Source organism: Mustela putorius, unplaced genomic scaffold (genome assembly GCF_011764305.1).
Source record: "Mustela putorius furo isolate JIRA1106 unplaced genomic scaffold, ASM1176430v1.1 tig00003983_pilon_pilon_pilon, whole genome shotgun sequence".
Classification (NCBI taxonomy): domain Eukaryota; kingdom Metazoa; phylum Chordata; class Mammalia; order Carnivora; family Mustelidae; genus Mustela; species Mustela putorius.
Window position 1 is genome coordinate 12,233,737 of NW_025422123.1, and position 12,564 is coordinate 12,246,300.

Here is a 12,564-nt window from a genome sequence, read left to right on the forward strand (position 1 = left end):
CTGGGCTAAATGTCCCTCTGTGTCATCAGGGATTAAGGCTTCTTTAATCTGAATCCTCCACTTTGGGTGACCTCTGTAGGTTATCCCATGGAGCCCATTGTCCCCACTACTGCTGCAGCTCTCCACAGTCCAGCCAGTGGGAGGGGAAAAGGCTGGGGAGAGGAGCAGGGACAAAGGGCACAACTTTGCTTTTAAAACCACCTCCAGATCTGAGGGGTTTGAATTGGCGGGCGGGTGGGAGGTAGGGGTACCAGGTGGTGGGTATTATAGAGGGCACAGGTTGCATGGAGCACTGGGTGTGATGAAAAAATAATGAATACTCTTATGTCGAAAAAAAAAAAAACAACAAAAAAAAACACCTCCAGCAAATTACACACACCACTTTCATCCCATTGGCCAGGACCTAGTTACATGGTCACACAATTGCAAGGAAGGCTGGGAAATGTAGTTTTTAATCTGGCAGCCAGGTGCTTCACAAAACATTGCGCATCTAAGTACTGTGGAAGACGGAGAGAATAGGTATGGGTGGGTATCAGTAATCATCACCTCAGGGAGTTTGTGAAATCTGGGGAAAGGCAGTCCTACAAACTTTGCCTTGGTAAGAGAGAGTCTTGGCTAAGCTGAGAGTGTTTGATCCACGCCCCAAGGATTTTCACTAAAACGACCTCCTTTTCCCCAAACCATGGCCTCTCCAAGTCATGGTCTAGCAGGCCATACCCATGGTGGAAGGGTGTAAGCTTTGGTTGTTTAGCCCTTGGGTTGACTTTGAGACATGCCTAGAAAGAGTTGTGGACCACGTGTGGTTTGTGGAATCAGCTCACGAGACTTAAATCACGCAAGATCAACTTGACTCAATATGCAGCGCAGGTCAGACCTTGACAAATTTTAGCTGCTTTTCTCCTAGAGAGAAAACCATCCTTGATAGGATCTCTCTAAGGCTCTTCTAACCGTGTAATATAGACCTTCTGGTTTCTTGAAATATCTAGTAAATCACATTCTAACTGATTGGAACCTATCTGTATTCATCAGAGTTCCTCCTCTTATTCTGGATCTGATCTCTCCTTTTTGTTCCAATGTGATTATGATCTAAAGTAGGTCCACCTGGATGCCACACACACACACAAAGAAAATTTCAGGCCACTCTCCCCAATGAACATGGATGCAAAAGTCCTCAGCAAAATATTAGCAAACTGAATTCCACAAGACATCAAAAGCATCTTATATCACAATGAAGTAAATTTTGCTCTGGGGATGTAAGGACTGTTCAGCCTCTCCAGGTCAATCAGTGAGATACACCACATTGACAAACTTAAAGGTAAGCAGGGAGGGGTGTTCTACTTTCTGAAAAAGATGAGCATATTTGTACAAGGAGGGTGTCTTCTGACTGAGGCCAAATTGTGGAATAGATGTGGTTGGCTTCAGTACCCTTGGGCTCCACTTCCTAAACCTCCTGTTCCCTCCTGGGCTCTCCAAACTCAAGGCTCTGCCTACTTCATACTCTGCCCATCTTCATGCCTGCTAAGTTCCCATTCTGCCAAAACATTCTTAGGTACATCATCACTAACTTCTTCAAAGATTGCTTAGCATTTTGGGCACCTGGATGGCTCAGTCGGATGAGCCGCTCAGGTCATGATCCCAGGGTCCAGGGATCGAGTCCCACATCGGGCTCTCTGCTCAGTAGGGAGCCTGCTTCTCTCCCCACCCCACCTGCCTGCCTCTCTGCCTACTTGTAATCTCTATCTGATAAATAAATAAATAAAATATTTTTAAAAAATTGCTTAGCACTTCTAGGGGACTGGGCTAGAGATAGATGAACATGTCCCTACTAAACATGCTGGCTGACTAATCAAACTTGGAGCAACAATGTAATTTTGAGGTACTAAGGCAAGTGTTAGGATTTGTTTTGAAATTATTAATGTTTGTGTCAAGAGTTTGGTAATTAACCCACCCAAATTCATACAGAGAGAAATTGTGGAGGTGGAGTTCTGACCCAGATTCTCTGCTGACCACTCTTCCCAGCCTCAAGGGCGGATTCCAGAAAGGTCAACAAGGTGACACTTTGGGGTGGATGTGTCTTTCAGGGTAGACTTTGTCCCTCCTCCCTCACAGACTTGCTCTGCTCTCCCAGGTTGAGCCCGGGTTTAGGGAATTAGCTAAATACACGAGACTTTGCCTTCAGAATTCAGCGTGAGTCTGGCTTGGAGGAAAGATGACCAGGAATCACAGAACTCTGGAGGTGAGCCAGTTTTTGTGGGAGAAATTGGAATGAGGCTGGGGCAACCTTCCCACCTCTGTCTTCTCCACAACTCAATCTGAAAGTACGTCAAATAATTTGGTTTCAGCTCCGTTTAGCTTCTTTCAACCTGAAAGTCAAAGTTTCTCTCTACAGGAGGGAAACCTGCATGAACTAAAACTGAAATTAGTTAATGAGAAGCCCTGTGAACTGAAACTGTCAAATTTCACACAGCTTCGGCTTATCTTTCTCTTTTCCCAGCCACCCTCACACCCCCACACATTCATTCAGGAAATAGGTTAGATTTAGATGTTTTCCTATTGCCAGGCTCACAAAACCATCCATACACCAAACATATACTGTAGGGGTATAATGGCTAACAGTGGCAAGGAATTATGGCTGGTGTATCTACCACTGAGTTTGACATGTTGGGTTAATTAAAAGGATGATTCCATTTGTTATAGAAAGCCCATCTCCTGGAGGACTGGGCAATTTCCTAGGATACCTGGTGTGCTGGAAGGGATGGCAAGAAAATGTCTGCTTGCCTCCTGTCCTCTCTCAATAGTCTCTTCCCTCCTATGAAAAGACCCGAACATTAGGTTTACCTGAAGATGGCCACTCAGAGGACTTCCCCTGATGCAAATGAAGAGAGAAACAGCTGAGACAAATGGGGCTTGTCTAATACTAGAGACTAGGGGTGACTATGGGATGTGGAGGTTTCTGTGAGGGATTGGTTCCAGTACGTCTCTCATGTAGCCCCAAATGCCCACCATTAGTGTCCCAAAAGGATCATCTACTCCAGAAAGTTGACACTCTGCTGGCAGCATGACCAACTCGGCCCCCTTTGGGCTACCTGAATAGGAAAGAATAGATTTACTGGACAGAAGAGTGGGCTAGGTAGAAATTCCTTTGTTGTTTGGGTGGGTTTCTTAACCACTTTGTGCTTTACTAGAATTTTCTGTCAACTTAGGAAGGGGCCATAAGTTGATGAAGGGAGCCAGAGGGAGAGCAAATTAATATTTAATTTTTTTAAACATGTTTATCTGTGTGTCACCTCAATTCATTTTCTTGATATATGTTTACCAATGGCTTTTCTGAAATTCGGAGACAAACCCAAGGGCAACTCCTTAGAAAGTACTTGAGCTGGGATTCTCTGACTCCTTCATGATCTCAACACTTTTTCTCTAAGGGAAGGGATTTTTCAGGATCACCTAGGATAATTTGCCCATTTTTACTGAAGAGCAAGCTGAGGCTAGAAAGGTTAAAAACAAAACAAAACAAAACAAAACAAAAACCCCAAATGGAACAAAACCCAAAAACCTCACTTAAAATCATATAGCTAGTTTGGGTCCGAGAAGGGGAAGACCATGTTTCTTGGTTCCTAGACCATGATTCTTTCAACCACACCACACAGTTGCAACAAGGAAAATCAAAAGGCCCTTTGCAAAGGCCAATTAAAAATATCAGATTATGATTGTGGAGTGGCAGGGAGAGCGATTTCTATTTTAGCCATGATGAGGAGGAAATTACATATATGAGCCTTTTAGCCACAAGTTTTTATTATAAGCAGAATATTCTTTTCTGTTGCAAACATGAACCCAGCATCGTGAATGTTGGAATACTTCATCAATAGATTCTCTGGAGGGATGGACTAAAAATATCACAGTCCAGGTGATTCGAAAGTGTAGCCAGAGATGAGAACCATTGTAAAACTCAGTAAACGTCTTTTCACTAACTCCGTGGCCTTTAAACTCACCTTAAGCTGAATAAAAGTCTTTCGCAATTAATTTAATTACCATCATTTATGCTGTGAGTTGAGATTCTGACTTTGTCAGGTGTCATCTGCAGAATTTCGCAGACAGGCCAGACTGCAGATGGGCGGTATTTCTCTTTGGCTCTGACCCATGCTACACTTAATGCAGGCATAATTCAGAGTGCATTACGGAGAAGGAAGGAATTCGACCACACGCGCCCTTCTGACCTTGAGATTATAAGATTTAGCGTGTGTATGTGTATTATGTCACACACCCACATATATTTATACATAAAATATAGATATCTGAACACTACCTAACTGAAACGATTAGAGGGTTTTTTTTTTTCTTCATTTATTTTTTGGAGTCAATGCTTTTGAAGAACGGTGACATTATTTCTGGGAGAAGATTTCTTGCCTCCCCCACGGCCCTGGTGAAAATCTTGCTTGGAACAATACGTCTTCTGTGAAACGGTCTCCACAGAAAGTTGTGGAAATAAATCTTCCCTCTCACCACTCACGCTGAAGTCAAACCGAATAGAGCACAGAGGCTTTGGAAGGATTGACACTCAAAGGAAGAGGGGAGAGTGTCCTGAAAATGGTAGAGGTTGGGGGAGGCCCCAGCATAGAATTCCCTTGTGGAGACTATTCTGTGGCACTGGGAGGGTGTGAGTTAGGCTAAAAAGAATATAAAGCCTTCCCTTAATAAATTTTCAGTTCTTACCTTTCATGCCCCTTTAGTGGAGAATTGTAATGGCATAAAAGGGGATGTGGGGATCTACTTGTCCTAACTCTCTGCTTTCTGGCTGAGAGGAAACCCCCAGGCAAACCAGAGCAGCTCCTGGAGTGGTCACAGGCAAGCCTGAGGCCCCGTGAGCCGCTATGGTGGGCCCAGCAGACGGGGAAGCAGGATTTCAAATGACAGGGCAGGGTGTTCTCAGAGACACCTCTCACTATCCGGCTGCTCACGTTCCTTCTGATGAAGCCCCTTGTTCTCAACTCGTAGGGCCAGAAATCCGGAGAAGAGCCAGCTGGTTGATAGATGTCTTTTGTGAGTTAAGATACGACTGTAAATAGCATTTATTTTATTTAATCAACTTAGAAATTGCCTTCTCCATGGATCTTGCCCTTGCTACCTTATTAAATATCACCTGATTCCCCTGCTCCCCATCCCCACACAGCGCTTGTAGTTGGAAGATTGACTCGAAGCCCTCACTGTGTGATAGGCACTGTACTAAGTGCTGCCCTGGTGGTTCCACTGAATCCTGAAAACGCCACCCCCCAAGGCAGGTTCTATTACTATCCCCACTTCATACATGAGGAAACCAAGTCTTAATGAAGTTAACTGACTGCCAGAAGCTGTCTTAGAGGCTTGACGGGTGAGTCCCCCAAAGGTCACCGGCAAAGACGCACAAGGTGGGCGGTTACCTTCTCACTCCCCATTCCCACCCACTCTGTGGTGAAGGCCTGGGCTCCCAGAAATTTCTTTGAAGGAGAAGCCCTGTCCTCTTGTGGTTCTTGAGGCACTTTCTGGCCTTGCTGTGTGGGTTCCTGCGACCTGACGTTCCAAACAGAGGCATTTGCTAATTTCCTGAAGAAAGCTCCAGGAAGTCTTGTCCTCTGGTGAAAGCTGTTCACAGTAGGTGAGAAAAAGGGAAGTTTTCAGACCACCACACACTTGGAGGTTTCATTTTCAGTGTTGTGTGGAGCTGACAAATAAACCTATCTGAGTTGGCTCTCCTTCCTCTCCTGCCCCACCTCCTGCCTCTCCTCTTTTCCAGATCCATGTGAATGTTTTGGTTAACTTTATCCCCTCCTGTGTTATTGTTGTTGTACCACATATTAATGTGGTGCTTCTGTAGCCCAGAGGAGCACGGTTGAGTTACAGTAACAAGCTACGAGCCCAAGGAAAGTCCTGCAGTTTTTTGGCTGGTCCTGTCCCAATATACACCCGCACATCTGGACAAGAGATCATGTGACAGCCTGAAAAGCCAGAAACATATCCTGGATACCATAAAAAATGAGTTCTGTTAAATTAAAAAGGCTTTAAATACTGGCTCAGCTGGTTTGGGGGGGTCTTTATTTCTCTCTCTTTTTTCATTGTTCTGGAATGTGTTGTACGATTTGTGATTGCTGAAGCTTTAATTTAATATTGTGAACCCATCATATCGTGAATTTGTTTGCAAGTTTTTCTGAGGTTCAGCCAGACCTTCTCCACTTTCCTAACTTTGGGCATGGCTTGTCGATTTTTGGGATCAAGGCTTCATATCATGGTAAAACAACAACAACAACAACAACAAACCCACTCTAGAATAAAAAGAAGAAACTCTCCCCTTTCCCACTTGCCAACCTTTCCCTCAAACCCCACTCCCACCCCAAGAAATCCTTTAGCTCTCCCCCTGGCCAAAGCCTGTCTCTTTTTACATTCTTTAAGGAAGATCCTATAGGGTAGTAAGCTTTAAAATATTATTGGTAAAGAAATGTCATTGTTTTCTCTGGAAAGAATCCAGAACAGATGAAACAGTGAAAATGTTTCTTGAGAAGAACGGATGTTAAACACCAAAGTATGGTTAAGACTCTATCCCAGCAACTCAGAAAAAAAAAAATATATTTTTTTTCTTTTTCTTACGCAAATAAAACATTCTTGCGTTGCCCGCTGGACATATCTTTCTCTCTGATTTACCAAGATTGCAGAAACCAGGATTAAACAAGGCACCCATTCCAAAACCAAAAATCTGTTTTCTCAAACGATCCAAGACAGAATGACTTTAGAAGTGAGCATGTGATGAAAAGACAAGATAGAAAACAAACTCTGCCTTCTTTCTCTTTAAAGAATAAACAGCCAGTTAGACAGAGTGCTCTCTCTTGGTATTTGTACTATCTGTTGGTGATGATTTGTCTTTTCATTTGGAAAAAAAAAAGCAAAACTAGAAACAATATTGGTAAAATATCACCAGCTTTGGGTTTTCTAAAGTATGTGAAAACATTTTATTTTAACGTGCTTATAAGTCTAGTGTTTCTCTTTGCACCCCTGACTGTCGGCTTAGTGGGAGCAAGGACCTTGTCTGTCTTGCTCACTGCTCAGTCCTCCGGATCTGGAACAAGGTCTCACCAACACTGCTGCTCAGCATGGGCTGTGTGTCTCTGTTTACCCCTCCACACGTGCTCCATACCTTTCCCTACCCTCGGCAGCCTGGAGCTGACTTGTGTGGACTTTGGTGATGTTCACGTTCCAACTTGACTGGGCCAAGAGATGCCCAGAGAGCTGGTGAAACATTAATTGTGGGAGTGTCTCTGAAAGTGTTTCTAGAAGTGGTTAACATTTGATTGAGTGGATTAAATAATGTGGGAAGCCGTCGTCCTATCTGTTGGGGGCCCAGATGGAGCAAAAAGGCCAAAGAACAGTGATTTCTCTCTTCTCAAGCTGGGATGGCCATTTCTTTCTGCCCCCAGATATCAGAGCCTCTGGTTCTCAGGTCTTCTGACTCTAGGCAGAACCAACAGCCCCTAGTTCATAAGCCTTACCCCTCCCAGCTGTCCTCATTTTCCAGCTTGTAGGTGGCAGACTGTGGGACTTCTCGACTCCATAACCACATGAATCAATTCTTACCATACATATTTCTTCCCACAGTTGTATTTCTTTGGCGAAAACTGGCACACACAGGCTCCCTGCCCCCCTGGCTTTCCTTTGGATACACCAAGGTACATCAGCATATAGGCTGGCCAGAACCTCTCAGGACCAGGGATGGTAATGACTCCCCTTCTTCTTGTCCCAAGGCACTGCACTAGCCCTTGTAACAGTCTCTTTATTGCTCTCATAAAAGCACCCATTTGACATTATCTGTTCCTATCAGTATGTAGATCTTTCTGGGGTCCTGATTGATGAAATGGACATTTATTGAATGACCAAATAGACTGAAGTTTCACCACAGTGAGCCATGCCTCTGGATCGCTGCAACAAGTCGGTTCCAGGATCATTTCATCCCACACTCCGTTCCTTAGAGATGGAGAGGGCATCATGGGTTCAAGGCTCTAAGGATGTGCTGGAGTGTTTTTTCCCCAGTAAAAATCCACAGTCTGCTCCCACGCTATCCGTACTTGGTTTTTTACATGACCGGTGATATGAACAAAGTAGTTTGTTGCCTTTAGAAAGTTCCATTATTGAATCACTTGTTCATCCATTCCTTAATTCATTTCTTTATTCATTCATTCTATAGAAATTTAATAAGCATCCCTATGCATCTTGAGATGGCAATTTTAATTTTCTCTTGCATGCCACCTGGGAGATTTTGTACAGCATGGCATTGCAGAGAATTCTGAATTCTGGGATTAGTGGAAACTGTGCCAAGATCAAGGAGTGGAAGCACATATGATCAATATTTACAGGACCAGTATTTACCATCCCTGGGTTAGATGCCACTGAGTGAACAACAACAACAAAAAATCCTAGCAACAAGGTGATTTTTGCCTTCAGCTTTGCTCCTTCATGTTTGGAGCTTCTGATACACGATAACTACCACCTCTCAGACACACCCAAATGATTATTTTATTTTACAAAAGAATCATTGACCTGCCAGTGCCTAGTTTCCTAATTGACATTCCAGACAAAACACAAATTAAATGGAAAGCTTTTTATTCTGCTTTCCTGAAATGTAAATGGCAGGCTGCAGAGACAAGACAGTCCCCCATCTTAACTGAGATGAAGATTTGCTAACTGGTTTTAATTTTTTTTTTAAGATTTCATTTATTTATTTGACAGAGGGAGAGAGATCACAAGTAGGCAGAGAGGCAGGCAGAGAGAGGGGGGGAAGCAGGCTCCCCTCTGAGCAGAGAGCCCGATGCGGGGCTTGATCCCAGGACCCTGAGATCATGACCTAAGCTGAAGGCAGAGGCTTACCCCACTGAGCCACCCAGGTGCCCCCACTAACTGGCTTTAATTACTTTTGGGTAATTTGTTACAACCATCACCCAAGAGTCAATGGCATCCTTTCTGAAAAACTTGTCTCTAGACCTCTCCTCCTGGATTTCCTTGATAAGACAACACACATGAGGAATGTTCGATCCTCAGCCTTTCATTCTTGATTACAGTGGATTTGGTTCTATATCTAGCTCAACCAATAAGACAATGGATCTGACATGCAGATTGCCTTGAATGGAACTTCTCGTGTCCTGGATGTGCATTCCTCTGGGGTCAGATTTTCTGACAGCTCTGTTTGGCACCCAATCCTCTTTCCTGAGTCCTGTTTCTTTTCCATTATCTTGCTCAGCAGTCCTGGGCAAATCACTTACCCTCTCTGGGCCTTCCTCTGACAAGAGAGGATTACCTAACAAAAGCTGATATTTACTGAGCACATAACTTGGGCCAGTCTGTCCACTAAATGCATTTTATTACATGCATTACATTTAGTACCAAATTAGTACCCTGGATATGAAATAAATGGTTTATATTAGGGATCCGCAAACACTTTTCATAAAGCAAATGTTTTCAGCTTTAGAAGCCATATACCCTCTGTGGCAGTCACTTAATTGTGCCATTGTAGTAGTGAAAACAGCCATAGACAGTATGTAAACAGATGGCTGTGTTTCAATAAAACTTGATGGATGCAAGCAGGCTGGGGGCCTGATTTGGCCCACAGACTATAGTTTGCCACCCTTACTTTACATGAATTTCCCCATTAAACCTGTGTAACAATCTATAAGGTGAGTACTAATGAACTACAGCAAGTCACTTTTCTGGGGTTGCCAAGATAGGAAGAGCCAGGATTCAAAGTCAGTCGAGTGGCCCTATTTTTAAATCACCCTTCTGAGTTTCTAAAAGCCCCAAGCCCACTTTTCCCTACACTTGTCCCTGCACAGTGTCCCAGCCTGAGTCCTACCAATTCTTTCCTCTCCCTCAACCCCTCTCTCAAAAAGGCCACTGTTTCCAGGCATTCATTTCCTGTGAATGTACCATCTGTCCTCAGCCCTGGGTTTGGCATCAAGCCCAGCAAGTCCTAAATTCTCTCATATTCTGAGTATTAAGTCCTCTGCCAGACTGGGGTTTCTCTCGGTCCCCATACAATTGGAATGAAATCACCAGAGGAAACCAAAGAGCTCACATTCGAGCAATGCCTGTTCAATAACTAGGTTGAAGATCCTGTGGTTTTGAGTTTGAACCTTTAGTTCCACTCTTAACGTGTCTTGTGACCCTGGGCATATCAAAATCTCTTGGTTCCTTATCTATCAATGATGGTTAAAAACAACAATAACAGCAACAAAACAACCTGTAAGTTTGTTGTGAGGACTTGCCAATAAAAGTTTCACGCAACCATAGAGATACAGAGCATAGGGACGCCAAGCAGTCCTTTTCCATTTCCTTGTTTTGAGTCATGGCCGTAAAAGTATTTTACTCACTGTCAGTTAGTGATGTGTGCTTGGGTCTGGTGGCCCTCTGTCCCAGGTGGGTAGGAGTGAAAAGCCACAGGGAGGCTTCGTCTCGTGCTCTGGGTTCAGAGCTCAGCATGAGGGGTAGAAGTTACCACTTTCAAGCTCCAGTCCTTATCTTCTGTGCTGGGAAAAACTCCCGAAGGTGGACCTCTGGATCCGCCACTCATCGGGGCCGCCATTTATTGTGAGCGAACTCTGGGCCAGGCACAACCCTGAGCCCAGGGAGTGTGGTGGGGAATAACACGCCCTAGGTCTCCTATATTCCAGCTAGACCCACAGGCACTCCATGGCTCCTCACCCAGGGTGGAGATGACACTGTGATGAGTGTGTGAGGCAAGAAAGGGCCTTGAGAACTTATGACAAAGAAGAACCCCAGACCGGCGTGAGGAGGGTCCAGGGAGAGCCTGCCTCGAATGTGCCTTCCCTTTCCTGCATCCAACAACCCTGGCTGTGCAAAGGACCTGAGGACAGAAGCAGCTGGGTGCTCTGAAGAAGTGAGACCAGAGTGCTGGCCGTCTTGGGGATAGGCGCTGAAGCCAGACAGATGAGGTAGGGGCCAGATCAGGGGATGCCTTGTAGGTGATGGGGGGATTGATTTTATCTCAAAGATAAAAGGAAATGATCAAGAGGTAATAGATAGGGGGTAAGATGAATATGGATGGGCTAAGAAAATAGGGGCTCAAAAGGATACTGATGGTTCTTAAAGCTTTTGAGAGGAAAAATCTGGCCCCAACCAGCTTTCTCATCCTTCTCTTCCCCACATCTCCTTATACTTCTATTTCACTTACACAAATGAAATTATTTATATAAAAGTACTTATATATTCACTTTATGTTTATATCGTATTTGTATTTCAACCCTTCTCTCTAACATACAGGTCTTCTCTAGGTCCCTTTACCCCCAACTCCGTGGCCACACCCCAGGCAACACCCTGCTCCCGCAGGAAGGTGATCTCATTTCCGTGGTGTAGGGCCTGGCCTCCTTCAGAATGAGCTGATGTCTCACCTCCTCCATGAGTCCTTCTTGGGTGGCCCTTCATCACATTCCAAGATGTAGTCAGCACTATAGACAAACGAGAAGGGGATAGTTCAAAGTCTTCCCAATCTCTCACTTTAATCTCTTCCCCTAAAGCTCTTTCCAAAAGCCCCATTCTGGTTTTCTCTCACTGAGAAATTATCTACAGGCCATTAAATACCACCCTTGCTCGTTCCCTCAAGATGGACCTCAGAATCGCTCTTCACATGAAACCTCCCTGACTGCTCCCGTGGGAAGAGACTTTGATCTAGACCTCCTCTCAAGTACCATCCACTTACTGATTATTGTTAGTTAAGAAGACAAAATGAAACAAAACAAACAAACTTTTGTCTGGGTAGCCATCATATTCCTTAACCCATCATAAAGTTTCTTAAGCATGGGGACCGTTCTTTGTGACTCTTCCTCTATTCTTTGTCACTGATGCAGAACCCTGTAGATGTACAATAAATCGCGTTTCTTGGTGGTTCTTGGTCTGAGGTCACAAGATCATTTGTGTGCCTGGCTTCCCGGGAGACAAAAGGCTTGTCACCTTGTCCCTTGAAGTCTTTCTCCCACTCTGTGATCTGAATGATCAACTCCAAACTTCCTTCCATGTCACTCCCCTCCTTTGAGCCATCAGCCTGGCTCCTCATTGGCCACATAATAAAATCTGAATTCCTTAGAACAACACCTTCTGCATTTCTAGCTGTGTTTTAGTTTTGTGCATGCGTATGTGTGTGCACGCACGCATTTTAGTTTTTACCACCGCTGTGTAACGAACTTACGTGAACTCAGCAACTTGAAACAACTCATTTACTATCTCATGGTTTCTATGTTGGGAGCATGGGCCTGCCTTAGCATGGTGTTCTGCATCAGTCTAAATCAAGTTGCCATCAAGCTATCAGCTGTGGCTGGCATCCCATCGGAGGCTCCACTGAGGGAGAAATTCTCTTCTAAGTTCACGCTGATTCTTAGCAGAAATTATTTCCTTGTGGTTATAGGCCAGAGGTCTCCCTCAGCTACTAGATGCCTCCTCAAGTTTCTTGTCCACTTACTTCATGGCAACTTGCTCTCTCATGACCATCAAGGGAAGGAGAGACTCCCTGCAAGTCTTCCGGGAGTCTTATATAATGGGATA